The 14498-nt window shown below is 39.7% G+C and overlaps 1 protein-coding gene across 6 annotated transcripts in view; it reads left to right on the top strand.

The window, feature by feature from the left end:
• The first annotated feature begins 37 nt into the window (after positions 1-37).
• The window catches only part of IMMP1L (inner mitochondrial membrane peptidase subunit 1), a 34492-nt gene continuing 20031 nt past the window's right edge, over positions 38-14498 (top strand). Inside the window, exons 1-3 of one of the 6 annotated variants that reach the window (XM_071559068.1) lie at positions 80-354; positions 1110-1219; positions 12601-12667. The gene's annotated coding sequence lies outside the window, so the exon portion shown is untranslated. The other 5 variants (XM_071559066.1, XM_071559070.1, XM_071559069.1 and 2 more) reach the window with 5 other exon arrangements.

The raw sequence follows: 14498 nt of genomic DNA on the forward strand, positions 1-14498 counted from the left end.
GGCAGACCGTCTTGTTGGCAGGTGGCGGGCTGGAGGGCGGGGAAGGGGTGAGGTGTCCGGCGGCGGCGGGGAGGTGAGAGCGGGGCTTAGGGCGCGGGGGTCGGGCCGAGCGGAGCGGGGCCAGACCGGGACCTGACTAACCTAAGGAGGCGCCGGGAGTGCGGTGCGGGCCGTGCGGAGGGTCCTCCCACCTTCTCCCCCCGGTGCCCGCCGCGTCCGCCGGGCTGGGAGCGCAGCGGTGCGAGAAGGGGACGGGGCTCTCCGGGCCTGTCGGCGTTGGCCTCTTCGGAAAGAGCCCGGGAGGAATAACTGGTTGTAAAACGTGTTGTTCTGTTGCTACGTGTAATGTAATGTGTGAGTATGCCGGGGGTCCCCGTCCGGTTTGTAAATAGCCGCCGACCCGTAATAAACGTGTGATTTAATACCGTAACTCGGGAGCAAGGTCTTCCATCGGTGTGATGGTCCTGCACCAAGACCCGCGGTGGGAAGAGTTAAAGACATTAAAATGTGCCTTTTACTTTGTCAGTGAACACTTTATGTTGCAGTACTCTGAATTTAAGAGAAGCCCCTGTCAGTATTAAGAATTGCCACTGTCGCGAGTATTTTTATGTTTGTTTTTTGTCTCCTGGTGATTCAGGTGCGTTCTAAGCTGCCTGAAGACACTTGTACATAGCAGGATATAAAAGTGAAGTTCTAATATTATAATTCCACACTCTCACACTTAAATTTCAATGAGCAATTTTTGCTGTCATTATAAACCATGATTTTGAACACCTGTGGTTCTTGAACCTATTTCTTTGTATTATTGAGGGGACAACCCCCCCCCCCCCCCCCCCCACGTTAAGTATGAGCAGCTTGAAGGAGCAACAATATGTGGGCAGTCCTGAACCTCATAGTTTTTCCTTTAATTCAAATTCAGGAGCATGAAACTTTAGTATTGTTTTCCTAGCTGGTAAAATGGCATTGCTTTTGCTGCTGGACAAGCTTCTTTACATGTTAAATAATGGACAGCTTAAAATTTCTTACCATGAGTATCAAGAGATTGACTTAATGTTTTGTATTTTCTGCTAAACTGTGAAATACTGAATAATCTTTAATTTCAAATATAGATCACAGGTCAGTGAAAGAAGAGGAGAAAATCAAAGGACACATTTGAAAACATGTCAAGAAATAAATGTACCTACTAAATTTCACTTCTGTAGTATCCGACTAAGGAGTTGTGAGTATCTGGACTAGGAAAGACTACCAAAATAAAGACCTAAAGCATAATTGCAATTCTTTTAAAAAGGTTCTAGAATCTTTTAGTGGGATCCTGTGGTGTAAATTCTGTGTTTATTGAGTGAGGAAGCTGAAACTTCAGAGAGTTTTAAAACTTAAAACATCACAGTAACTCTTCCATTTCTCACTATACTGTCAGTCTGGAGTCCAAATGCCTAAATATTTCAGGTATGAGTGCTGGCAGGTGTGTGTAGCACTGAAAAACTGCAGTGTATCTACTGGAGAACTTTGTTGTAGAAGCTTTGCAGCCCTGTGAGGGTGTCTTTGATAAGTCACTACTTACCTGTCAGAGAATCAGCTGAATGACAACATACACTCAGTCTTGGGGACAGTTTTTTCCCCATTCCAAGCAGTTTCATTTTCTTACTTGGGTGGCACAAAGTATTTACTTGCTTGCTTTTAAAATACAACCTATAGTAGTGTATTTTATTAACTTTACAGGATAGATGTAAACAAACATTCAGGGCTGAGCCCTCTCTTTGGTTCTTCCATTTCTCATTACTACCTGACTGACATAGTGTTTTAAATTTTTTTCTTTTCCTTATATTTTTTAACCTCATTTTCCTACAGGGCAATTAAAACTGGAGGCTGAATAATTCTCTCTTTTTTTCCTTTTTTGTTTTGGAGCTCACGTAATGAATAGGACAAGGGGGCACGGGCTCAAGCTCTGCCAGGGGAAATTTAAGTTGGAGATGAGGAAAAAATTCTTTGCAGAGAGAGTGCTCAGGCATTGGAATGGGCTGCCCAGAGAGGGGGTGGATTCTCCATCCCTGGAGGTTTTTAAACTGAGATTGGCCGTGGCACTGAGTGCCATGATCTGGTAAAGGGACTGGAGTAGGACTAAGGGTTGGACTTGATGATCTCGGAGGTCTTTTCCAACCCAATTGGTTCTAGGATTCTATGAAAGTATTCTGCAAATGAGATTCTTGTGCTGTGCTCCTACCAGTTTTAGAATTTCTTGTGTGAAGTGCAGGTTTACTGGAAATCTCCGTGACTCAGGAGCTGACATAGCAGGTCAAGGATGGAAAAAGAGGAAGTCTCACTTCCTTTTTCTAGCCTCTGTTTCCACTCCAGCAAACCCTGGTGCTTGTCAGATCCTTTCCTGAGCTGATTCAGGTCACTAATCTGACTTGGAACTATTTATCAACATTTAATTTTAATACAATTTTAATTTTATGTCATCCTGCTGGGTTGATGCTTTGTGGAAACAGCCATAGAGTGTGTGTGTCTGTGTGTCTGTCTGTCTGTGTTGAGGGGAGAGGGCGGGCAGCTGAACCTTCAGCTCTTGCTGACTGTGAACTTGGTAGCTATTTCAGAATTTCATGTGTTTTTAAACAAAGTGATGTTTTTGTTGCAAATTTTGTCAGTTGACGTCCTTCGAAATAGAGAGAAATTGTCTCTTAAAGTGTAACTTAGAACAGGAGAGACTGTTTCAGGTATTACAGAAATAATGGAGAAGTAGAAACTTTTTTCAGTATAAGAACTGAACATGTGCTGTTTGTGATGTTCATTTTCCTCTGGGTCTGGTTAAAGTCCCAGTGATTTAGAAAGCAAGTGGAAATAAGCTATTTTTCAAAGAGTTTTTGTTTAATTTCACATTTGAATAAAATAAAGGTTTACAGTTGAATATGTGCTTATGAAAATGCTGCTTACAACATCTGACTTCACCTGTATTTCATTTCAGACAAATACAGAGGAAACTAATTTTATGGAGTTTATGTATTTTTAAGTCAAGGGTGTTTAATTTTCAGGTTTAATAATAGCTTTTTCACTCTCTTTGAATGATACTAGAAGTTTGATTATATTCACATGTCCAGTTTCCAAAAGGGGAGTTTCCAGCTGTTGTAGAAGATCCCTTTGGGAAATACAGAGAAACTGAGGAACATGGAGACAACTTCAAGTGATCTGGAAATGTCTTAGAAGTTATTTCTTGTCAGCAATGGGGAATGGTCACAGTCAGCTCATTGTAAAACAGAGAGGTTTAAACATTTCTGCCTGTTTCAGGATGTCTCAAACTCTGGGATAATTGACTTTTCTTTCTCGCAGCTCACATGTTGCCATGTACAGCTGATCAGATGGTTATTTCAGTTTTAACTGCAAATCCTAACTGTGCTATGAATCACAGAATCATAGAATTGATTGGGTTGGAAAAGACCTCTGAGATCATCAAGTCCAACCCTTGGTCCAACTCCAGTCCCTTTACCAGATCATGGCACTCGGGGCCACGGCCAATCTCAGGTTAAAAACCTCCAGGGATGGGGAATCCACCCCCTCTCTGGGCAGCCCATTCCAATGCCTGACTACTCTCTCTGGAAAGAATTTCTTTCTGATCTCCAACTTAAATTTCCCCTGGCAGAGCTTGAGCCCGTGCCCCCTTGTCCTATTGCTGAGTGCCTGGGAGAAGAGACCAACCCCCACCTGACTAGAACTTCCCTTCAGGTAGTTCCAGACAGTGCTGAGGTCACCTCTGAGCCTCCCCTTCTCCAGGCTAAACACCCCCAGCTCCTTCAGCCTCTCCCCAGGAAATCAAACTCTCTGTTTTCCTCTTCTTATAAACTTGCCAATCCAATTCAGCTACTTGCCTGTGCAAAATAATGCAGATTCTGAGATGGATTAAGAGGATTTGAGGTGAAAATTCCCAAAGAAAAAAATTGGAGGGAATAGAATAGTAAGCGAGAGAGCAATCAGAACATTTGGGAAAAGGGTGTGTTTGGAATTTGATCTGCAAGTGTGTTTAACGTTTCTGTTCAAAAGCTGTAGCCTACAGATTGGTGAAAACCCAGTGTGCCCAAAACAGCAGCACTTGGAGTTTGCTTTATAATTTGTGATGGATAAGAGGAAACCCACCTGTCATGGCCTCTCTCCCTTCACCACATGCAGCCCGTGGGGGTTGCCCTTGCAAACTCACAGGACCTCCAGTTATTGCCCCAGTATTGTGTTTCTCAACAAGATGATGTGTTTTATTGTCTGATTTCAAATTGATGGTTTTGCCAGGTTTTAATTGTGCCTTTCCAGATTCAGTGTATGCTCTTGTCCTTCTGTGGCAATGAACAAATGCTGTTCCTTTTGGAATAAATCATATCAGTCCATTTTGTTTCAAACCACCTCTGCCTGACCGGTTTTTAGTAATATTTTTCTGTTGGGTTTCTGTGTGGGATAGAGAACTGGAAACCCACGTCCTACTGGCAGTTTGAATTCATAATCTGATTAGTGTTTGCTGTTACCTCGCCGAGCTGCTTCTCTCATCAGTTCTGGAATGTGATGGTATTAGACTGTTCTGATTAAAGTTTTATAGTCACCAAATCAGATTAGCTGTCGAGTCACCTGACTGGGTCGGGTTTGCAGTCATGTGATCCAGTGCCCTGCTGGGCTCCTGCTGGGAGCTGAAACAAGGTAGTTTGCTTTGGAGATGTTCTTAAGTATCTAACAGCATGGGCTGTGGATTATGGCTGCAAAGAAGATGGCTTCATTTTCCTAATCTTTGAACTAGCCAGAATGGGATAAATTTGAAAGTGCAGGATCTTCAGGCCAGGAGCCAACAACTGGAAACAATGTTTAATCCTGGAAGCTCTGACACCAAAAGACCAGGGTTTTTTTTTTCAGCATGAAAAAGCTTAAAGACTACTTATCCAGTCAATCTGTGGAAAAAGAAAGGATTAGTGGGAGGGTTTAAGACTTACCAGTTATATGATATTATATAAAACATGATATGATTTTATTCAGAAAGCCTCTGGATGTTACCAAGTGCATCCTTGTGGGTTATACTGAACAGCAGCAAAGAAATACTTAAATCTGTGTCAAATTTAAACAGCTCTTTTAAAATAGAAGTAAATTAGGAGACATGAGTTAAAGTATTATGTGCTGAAGAAAAATAATTTAAAAAGTTATTTAACGTTTCTGTAACTTCAGATTATGAAATTGTACAGTATAATAATACTGAGACCTGCAGAGCAGTAATCTTGAAAACTAATTGTAAATTTAGTGTACTGTCTTGATAAGCATCATACAGATTAGTGCTGTATTTCATTGTGATTATTTTCCTTGTGTTGATCCTACTGCTTGGTGAGACCCACAGACATGGAACCTCAGGTTTCCAGTGTACTGGGCAGTGATATATTCTGGTCATTATGGCTTCTGTAGATATTCCAGACAGGAATGCTCCTTGATTAGTCAGCTGCTTCCAATGTGGAAGTAACTTCAGAGTAACTTCCTTTAATGAGCAGTTTTTTCCCCTTTCACATCCCCTTCTTGTGTTTGTGAACTGCTCAGTCTTTAGTCTGATAGAGCCATGCAGAGGAGCAGTGGTTGAACTGAACTGCTTTATGTGTGTTAGAAGGAGCTGGATAACAGTTTGATAGGGATGCAGTTCCTGAACCAGGCCAGGATGGTGCTCTTTCTGGCTTTTCCAGGTAGGGATGTTGGTCAGGGGCTTCACAAAGGTGTCCAACCCTCAGGTTTCCCTGCAGAGTCATTGGAGCATTCAGATACATTCAGTGGGCTTTGCTCCAGTTTCAGCACTGTCTGTAACGACCTGAAGGGAAGTTCTGGCCAGGTGGGGGTTGGTCTCTTCTCCCAGGCACTCAGCAATAGGACAAGGGGGCACAGGCTCAAGCTCTGCCAGGGGAAATTGAAGTTGGAGATCAGAAAGAAATTCTTTCCAGAGAGAGTAGTCAGGCATTGGAATGAGCTGCCCAGAGAGGGGGTGGATTCCCCATCCCTGGACGTTTTTAAACTGAGATTTGATGTGGCACTGAGTGCCATGATCTGGTAAAGGTACTGGAGTTGGACCAAGGGTTGGACTTGATGATCTCAGAGGTCTTTTCCAACCCAATCCATTCTATGATACTATGCAGTGTGACCATCCATAGAGTGGGGGATGAACCAGGATGTGCTGCAGTAAATAATCCTGGAGAGCTGGAACTGGTCAGAGCACAGAGACTGAAGCTTTGCTTGCTCTTCAAAAGAGATGATTAGAATGGTGAACTAATTAGGTCACTGAGAGGTAGATGAAGAAAAGTTTCTTTTATTGTTGAAACCTTTTTATTTGATGTGTTCCATAAGAGTATAAACAAAGATTTGGTTATAGAAATATGATTGTGTTGTAATATGAATGTAACATGAATGTATCAGAAGCAGATGCTTGAGTTGCATGGCTGCTACCATGTTTTTCCTCTCAGGTACTGTTTTGCATTTTGTGTGAGATTCTGTGTGTAAGAGGAATAAAAATAAATTAACATGTTAAGCTGTAGAAAATGAAACAGGTTGAGAGAAACTGAAATATCATTCTGGTCCTAAAAATATGGTAACGGCAGAATAATTTACAATACTGTGTACACCTGAGGTTGTGGTTGCTCTGTAAATGTGAGCTTCACTATTTGTTTCAAGGTCATGTCTTGGTTCTGCATGAGAATAATATATGTGTGTTATTTCATTGCAATGGGAGCAATAATTAACTTGAATTTTTATTCTTAAGGCATATTAGAAGATGTGTCTCTTTAGTAGCCATGATTTCATTGGTTCTGTGATTTAGAGCTATCAGTGTCCCTAGCAAAGAAAGGAAGATAACTGAGCTTTTTTCACCTTTTCTCTTTATCAACTGTGTTTCCATTGGTCCAAGAAGTGTGAAGTGTTTGATCTTGATGTTCTCATGCTATTGCCAAGCCACAGTGATTTTTTTTAATAGAATTTTTAGCATTTCTGACACAAACCCCCTGAAATTCACAAACATTAAATTGTAGGAGGATCGTCAGTCTTCTCAGCATGCACAGAGTGTCTGTGAAAGGAGCTGTATGACCAGTCACTGATTCTCCTTTTGGAAAAGCCGCGTGTTATGGAAGAAAGGGCAAGCCAAATTCTGTGCTTTTGGAACAAACCAAGTTAGTAAATTCAGATAACCTAAAATCTGATCACTTACTATAAGCTTACATTTTTTAAGAGGGCAGTTCAGAGTGACATAATGTTAGTGAAGTTATATGATATGATAGTAATTGTTTCTGTACATTTTTTCCATTTTACAAGTACGTGTGTCCTCATTTGAGATTTGTATTTGGGGTGGTTATCTGTGGGAAAATAAGCCATGTAGGCTGTGTTTGGTGATTTGTTTGGCATCAGTGACAGTGCAGTTTGTGGGTCTGGAGTGTGCTCAGTGTCTTGTAGGTTCTCTGCACCTCAGCATAGAATCATTTGCTATATTGGAGAAAGGCTCCTCTACTTATTTGATTCACTGAGCAGCCAGTTTTCTCACTTACTGTTGTGTCAGCTGTATCTTTTACTATAAACCATCAAATTAAATAGTGGTTTATGCTGGCTTTCTATTTTAGTTCATGCATTTAAAACCTGGAACTCAGATAAAAAGAGTTTCAGAATAAATTCAGTATATTATTTATGAGTGGAGCAACACATTAGCATGGGGTTCACAATAGATCATATCGCTTTTATTCCATCTTACAAGCTTAGCAGCACAAACAGAATAATCAACATATTATTTGGCTGTCATCTGCTGAACAGAACCCAGAGATCACAAGGAGGTTTTCCCTCGCTGCAGTGATGGCCTTTTTGTTCCAAGCCCCCATCTGGGAGGGCCATGGTGTGTTATCATATGGAACGCGGGGTTTGCTGTAATCTGCTTAGCTGCACTGCAGTTCCAATCTTTATTCCATGTTTGTGTAATTTATAATTTTAATGAGACCATGGCTCTTGTGGGCTTTGAAATATATTAAAAGCTCTTTTGTGCATATGCTTTTGTTCTTGCTTAATAGGCTCAGTGTATTTAAAACTGATGAATTTTTATTCATGGATTTGGATGTCTGGGGATTAACTTAGACTGAATATCATTGCACTCATCTATTGATGTTTGGAACTTTTTTATACTTGTATCTCTAAGTGGAGAAGACCTTAGAGAACTTGTGTTTTAAACCAGCTCAGAAATAACTAAAAAAATTTTACTAAGCAATAGGAAAAAGTCCTGATTACAGTTAATTTTTATTGCATAAACTCACATGAAATACAATTCTGTTCTGAAAAAAAGTACTTGAGTCCATGAACATGTTTGTATTTAGAACTTTGTAACTAACAGGCAATTTGGGAAAGCTGTCAAAGTTTCTGTAGAATATTAGTAGTGACAAGCACTTGATTTGCATTTTTCTTCTGTTCAGGTAACAAAATGTGAACACTGAGCACACTTTTGTCTGACTGTATTCCCTTTCTCTTGTCTTTTAATACATCTATGAATGCAGAATGTGCATAGGAGATTTCATTAGAAGGTGGTGCTCCTAACTGGGAAGTATTGAGGAACACACAGAAGGATTCTTCATTACTGTTACATTTTCTGACAGTGCTGAAACTGGTCTTGTTTTTTACTTCCGTGTTTTTCAAATGTTTAGTGGTTTCTTTATGGTTTAATTATCTGTCAGGTTTGATTTTCTCTTTGTTTTAAGATCTCATACTGTGACTTCTGTGTTCATGAACCACTATGGAGAGCTGGTCAATGTTGGCATTCTGTCTGAGCCAACACTGGGATAAGATGGAGACATTTGTGTTTATTTCTAAGTACTCTTGCTGCTGGTGTACTGAAGTGGTTTTGGTTTCTTGATTGTGGTGTTTTTGTGGGATTTGGTGTTTCTTACCAGCAAAAGATCCTTTTTGTAATGACAAAATACTTCAAGTAAAACACCTTTTCTAGTTTGTGCACAGGGGAATTATTTACTCCTCTTCTATCCATTGCTTTGGGTGGTATTTCCAAAAATGTTCTTCAAGGTGGGTCAGCACTGGGAAATGCAGGGGACATACGAGCCAAGGGCAACTTCAGATTCTGCAGAGTTGTAGATTTTAAGTGCCTAATGTGAAAATTGGACTTGTAATTCTGTCTTATTAAACTGAATGAATGTTCATTGTTTACGTGTCTGTGTCTCAAGAAAGGGAATATATTGGAATTTAAGGCAGATGCGTAGGTCAGAATTGTTATTTGACCCTTGTGACACAGGCATGATGTATTTTTCTGTTACCAGGACAGTGACTGTGGTGTCTGTCAGACCTTTGGTGTTGTCCTGCCTTGGACATTGTTACAGAAAGCTCTGAAGTGAATATTTCAGCATTTTCAGCATCCCTCAGAACTCAGCCCTGCCATGTATGACCACACCTTTGCTCAACTCTGGATTTTGTTGTTCAGCAAAGATGGATGTGGAGCTGCAGAGGAAGAGAGAAGCCCTGCAATGCATCTGGCCATTAATCCAGCATTTTATACAGGGTTATGGGATTGTTAGGAGTTGCTTCCCAAAGTAAATAGGACCAGTGAGAACTACTTGGAATCTCTTCTGAAAAATTGCTTGTTCTTACGTAGGTAGTCTGTAGTTATTTAACACCAGAGAGTTATGGGAATTTATATTTACAGGATTGAACCCCTTGTCAGCTTGAGATCAGTAGATGGAGGAGCACTTGTTGGAAATAAGCTGTCAGTGCCTGCTAGAGATAATGTGTAAAAATAATCTCTTCCAGAATATCAGCAAGCTTTTCAGATTTGCCAGGCCCAATCCAGTGTTTATTCTAGAGGAAAACAACAGCTGGAAATGGAAAGCAAGTTCTGTCTGATCTCCAGCATGGAAAGACATTTTGAAAAATATTCCTTCTTTTGCTTTAGGTGTTTGGAATCCTCAGGTTGCAATTAGAATATTTAGAGCATTTTATATTTATTGTGCATCTGATATGGGAAGAATCTCCATAAACAAGATACACCCCCTTCACTATTCTTTCTAGCACATAGAACATTAATTTCATGCAGAAGTTTTCAAATAGTAATTTAATATAGATAACAGTTCAAATGTAAGTATTAAAATGGCCCAGTCAATGTGCAGTTTTTTGTTTGGTTTGGGGTTTTGCCTTTTTTTTAAAGAAATAATCTTAGAGTAACTCCCTGGGAAAGAGATGGTGCAAGTTAAGGGATTACTACCTTGTGTGGAGAAGGGTGTCTGGTCAGAAGTGCCGAATATTAGGAGAAGAGTTTGTTACCTAAGGAAAAACTGATAAGCTATCAATAAATATTTAGTGAAATTCCAGAATTGGGAAGCATTATATAAAGCAAATGTGACTGGAAATTTTTTATGAAAGTGAAAAATCTATTTAGTATCAAGTCCAATAATTTGTTTAGTCACACTTCCAGTGCTTGTAGCTTCGATTTTCCTGTATTTAAAAATGTGTCACCGTATGTTAAACTGTTTTACCCAATGCCTTCAGTTTTCTGGAAATGATAAATCTGCTCATTGATTTCCTGATTTTATTATGTACACAGTTAATTGTAATCCAGGATTACAGCAAACAAGATGGTAATTTCTAGACAACCTCTGTGTTTCCCTCCGAGTGTGAGTGTTACAGAAGCAAAGAGTACAAAGAGGAGAATACCATTTGTGCTATCCTCACAGGAGCTGTCAATAAAAGATGTAATAGGGGATTTAGGAATCTGGAAATGGCCAACTAATTTATGTGAATCTATTTTATTTCAGCCAGAAAGCCCAAGCTCTGTTTGGTCTGCACTGCATATTGCAGAGCACAGGCTGTCTATAGAAAACCAGGCGGCTGCATATGGGTAGTCCCTTGATATCATTCACTTGCTGTGTAATCTTATTATGCAAAGTTCTAATCTTCACCTAGAATGAATGCCTGTGGGTCAGAATATAGTCATATCAGGGTTTTTGAGGTCATGTTTTGTGATCCTTAGCTTATTCTTCTAAGTAGAGCTGGGATTTAAAGAGTATTCCCCAGACACTGGCAGAGATAGACGGCAAAACCTGCTGCCTTTTTGGAAGACAAGACCAACATGAGGTCCCTGGTAGGATTAAACTTGATTTGTAGCCGTAGGATTTTTTAACAGATGTATTATTGGACAGGGAATAGGGGGCCACCAGCACAGCGAAATTGGATCACGATTGGCATTCTCCGGGAGTCCGCTGGCTGCTAAAACAGCAGCTGCATGTGGATTTGACTTCTTTCAGGTGAAGCGACTTCCAGTCATTTGGAAAGGATGGGATGAAAAGGAACCTTGGTGATAATTTTGATGTCTGCAAGATTTAGTACCAATGTAATGGGATTATCGGTAACACCTTCACTGCAGAAAAAGCCACCTGGCGCTATAACTGGCAGCGACTGAGAACTAATCCTTTCCCATCTCTTGGATGTCATTCATGAGGCTCAAAGTGATTTCTACCCTGCTAGCTGTGATTAATTTTATAAACAAACAAACAAAAAAATCAAATTATGAAAGCATAGGCTATATAAGAGAAAGGGAACAGAACAGAAGTAATTACATTTTGCGTTTTATTTGCTGCGGGGGATAAGCTATACAGTTCTTGTAAAATAACCAAATGGTGTTCTCTGAGATAAATATGGATGTAACCTTTTTTAATCAGTGCTTATGTTCAGCATAAAACCAATGTCTAGTTCTGTATAAATTTTTCGGCTGCCTCCTATAACATAGCAGGTAGTACCTGGCAGTAATTACAAGAGGTTTTAGGCCATTAGTTCTGCAATAAGGATGTTTATACAACAGATCCATTCAGTTTTCAAGGGGTCTGTGACTTAAATAATTTGTTTTATTGTACTTAATGGTCTTATGCTCGATCTGGTGGAGGTGCCTGCTGGTGGCACTTTGTGTTAAAACTGTGAGGTGGAAAAGCGTTCAGCTGTTTACCTTCTTGTGGTCAGCAGTATGGCATTGTTTTAAAAATGTACTGAGACAAAGTTTTCAGAGGAAACAATTATATTTTAATGATGTTTAAGATAATTACTTTTGTATTTTGTTTTTTAAACAAACTAGTTTGTTCTGGGGGGTTTTTTACTGGGCTTCCTCTTGCTACAACCATTCACTTATTAACTAGAAGTCGCTACTTAAAACTACATGGAAACTTTCAGGATTGTAGTTATTCTCTGGCATGAACTTTAGATGTCTAAAGATGAACCCTCACATTAAAAACACCCTCCCATCCTGGGAACTTACCTTATTAGGGTCAGACTGTGTGTATTCTGTATATATGTGCCTTAATTTGAAGTTCACTTTCTTGAGTAGTAATCAAAAGCCTTACACAAAAGCTCAGAATTTTTTCATCATAGTCATGAAACCTGATAAGCCTGAACATTTAAAAAAATCCTTTGTACCACATTTACAGACTGAGGCTGGTGAAATCCATGTCTCAGGAGTTAAGAAGTTACTTTAAGAGAACAGGGAACAAAATTTGAGAGCCCTTCACTGGTGTTCTATCCTTGCTGTTAGTTTTTTACCATGACAGCTCTTGCAGCAGGCAAAGCTCACTGTGAACCCTGTGTTTCCTTGCACAGCTTGTAAATCTGTGGGTCCTAATGCAGAGCTGCTCAGAGACATCCCTGAGAAACACACGCGTTGAAGGTAACTATGCACAAGTTTGTGTCATCCAAAATCTAAAAGGAAATTGCTTGCAAGCAGTTTGAAACTTATTTTTGAAATGTATAGCAGTTGTTTGTAGTTTCATAATAAAAATATTTTAGTTACAGCTAGAGAAGTTTACCTGTTCTCTTCATGAGTCTTGTTACTGTTCATTCGTCACAGCCTTATCTGGATACTCTGGGCAATGAAGTGTGTTGTTCATACAGTTCCTTTTTACCTGTAATTTTATACTGTCTTAATACATTAACATTAATTTTCTGAGTAGTATGGAGCAAAAATACAGGTTGGTTGTGCAGTATTTTTGTGTCTGAGCTGAGCAGCAGTGTGAGGCTGCCTGTTTAGCAGGTGCTGGTAAGAGGTACTGATGATGGACCTGTCTCAGAACATGGTTGTGTTCATAAATTCACAGAATTTCACAATGCAGATTGATCCGCTGTCACTCCACCTTCCTTTCCTCACCTCTAACATGTTTTTGGGCTCAGGGTGTTTCTGGCCCTGAGTAAGGTGTTGATCTGTGCTTTTCATCATTTTGGGATGAGAGGAGCCAGGCCCTTTTCTGGCTCTCCAGAATAAATCCTGCTGAAAGTGCATTTCCCTTCCAGAGAAGCTGTTTTGGGTCCTGCAGGATGTCCCGCAGTGTGCTGGGTGCTGCATATGGCAATGAAACAATTCAAGACTTCTCTGTTGTTCATGACTGTGAACATCATCAGCTGATTCTATGAACGATTAATCATAGATTGACTGAAGTGGAGTTTTTTAAGGAGAAGCTTTATGTAACAAAAACAAAGTACATCTTTTTTTAACAAGGAAATGAGCTTGATAGAGAATGTTTGCCCCCAACAGTGGTTGTCTTGACTGTATTCGTCCAACATTCCCATTAAATTCCAGTGAGAGTTGTGCAAATAAAGCTGTGCACTTCTAAATTCCTGTATCTAATTAGTAAAACATGAGATACAGAAGGGGATGTCTTTACTTCATTATTAAATAGAGCATATTGTACACTCACAGCATTTTTCTCTTTTTTCTTTTTAAGATATGCATTGACTTAGCAAACTATATTGACCCATCTTAGTAAATCAGGGGAAGGTTGCAGTGGTTTTAGTTCATGATAGGGCAATACTGAGTTTAATGGGCATATATTTCTTGCAGAGTGTAAAATTTGCTTCAATTACTTCAGTTTGTCTGTTTTCTGCTTTCTTAAGATGCACATATGTAACTATCCTAAAAATGGGATAAGGAAATAAATTAGCATTGCAGGAATTGGATCTTCTAATCAGAGTTGGACTTGAATATTTGAGGGAGGGGTCAGAAGGTATTTACAGTCTAATGCTGCAGAACTTATGCTGTGGTACCATCACTGAGAACAAAAAGACCGAATGCCTTATTTTTATATGCAAGTGTTTTGGTAACGTCAAAGGAAAGCTCTGTTTAACCTCTGGAACTATCAGATATTCTGACTTTTCCTAGTGTAGCCTTACTTAGGCAAGCCTTTCAGGACTCCATTATCCTTGTATTGTCTAGTTCTTAAGGCCTTTTTTCATTTCATTGATTGTGAGGTTGCTTTTAAAGCTTTTATTGACTATTGGATTACTCCAGTTTTCTGTGAATGTAATATCAGTTGTTGGAATCCCTTCAGGTGGTTTGATGCTGCTTTATTTTGCTGTTGAGTTCAGTTTTAAATGCTAGTTCTTCAAGAAAAACAGCAACGTTTCACTGTCTTGACATGCTTAAAACAACTCTATCAAGTGTTATTAATCATGTAATCATAGAATTGATTGGGTTGGAAAAGACCTCTGAGATCATCAAGTCCAAT

This window comes from Pithys albifrons, chromosome 6 (assembly GCF_047495875.1).
Source record: "Pithys albifrons albifrons isolate INPA30051 chromosome 6, PitAlb_v1, whole genome shotgun sequence".
Taxonomy (NCBI): Eukaryota; Metazoa; Chordata; class Aves; order Passeriformes; family Thamnophilidae; genus Pithys; species Pithys albifrons.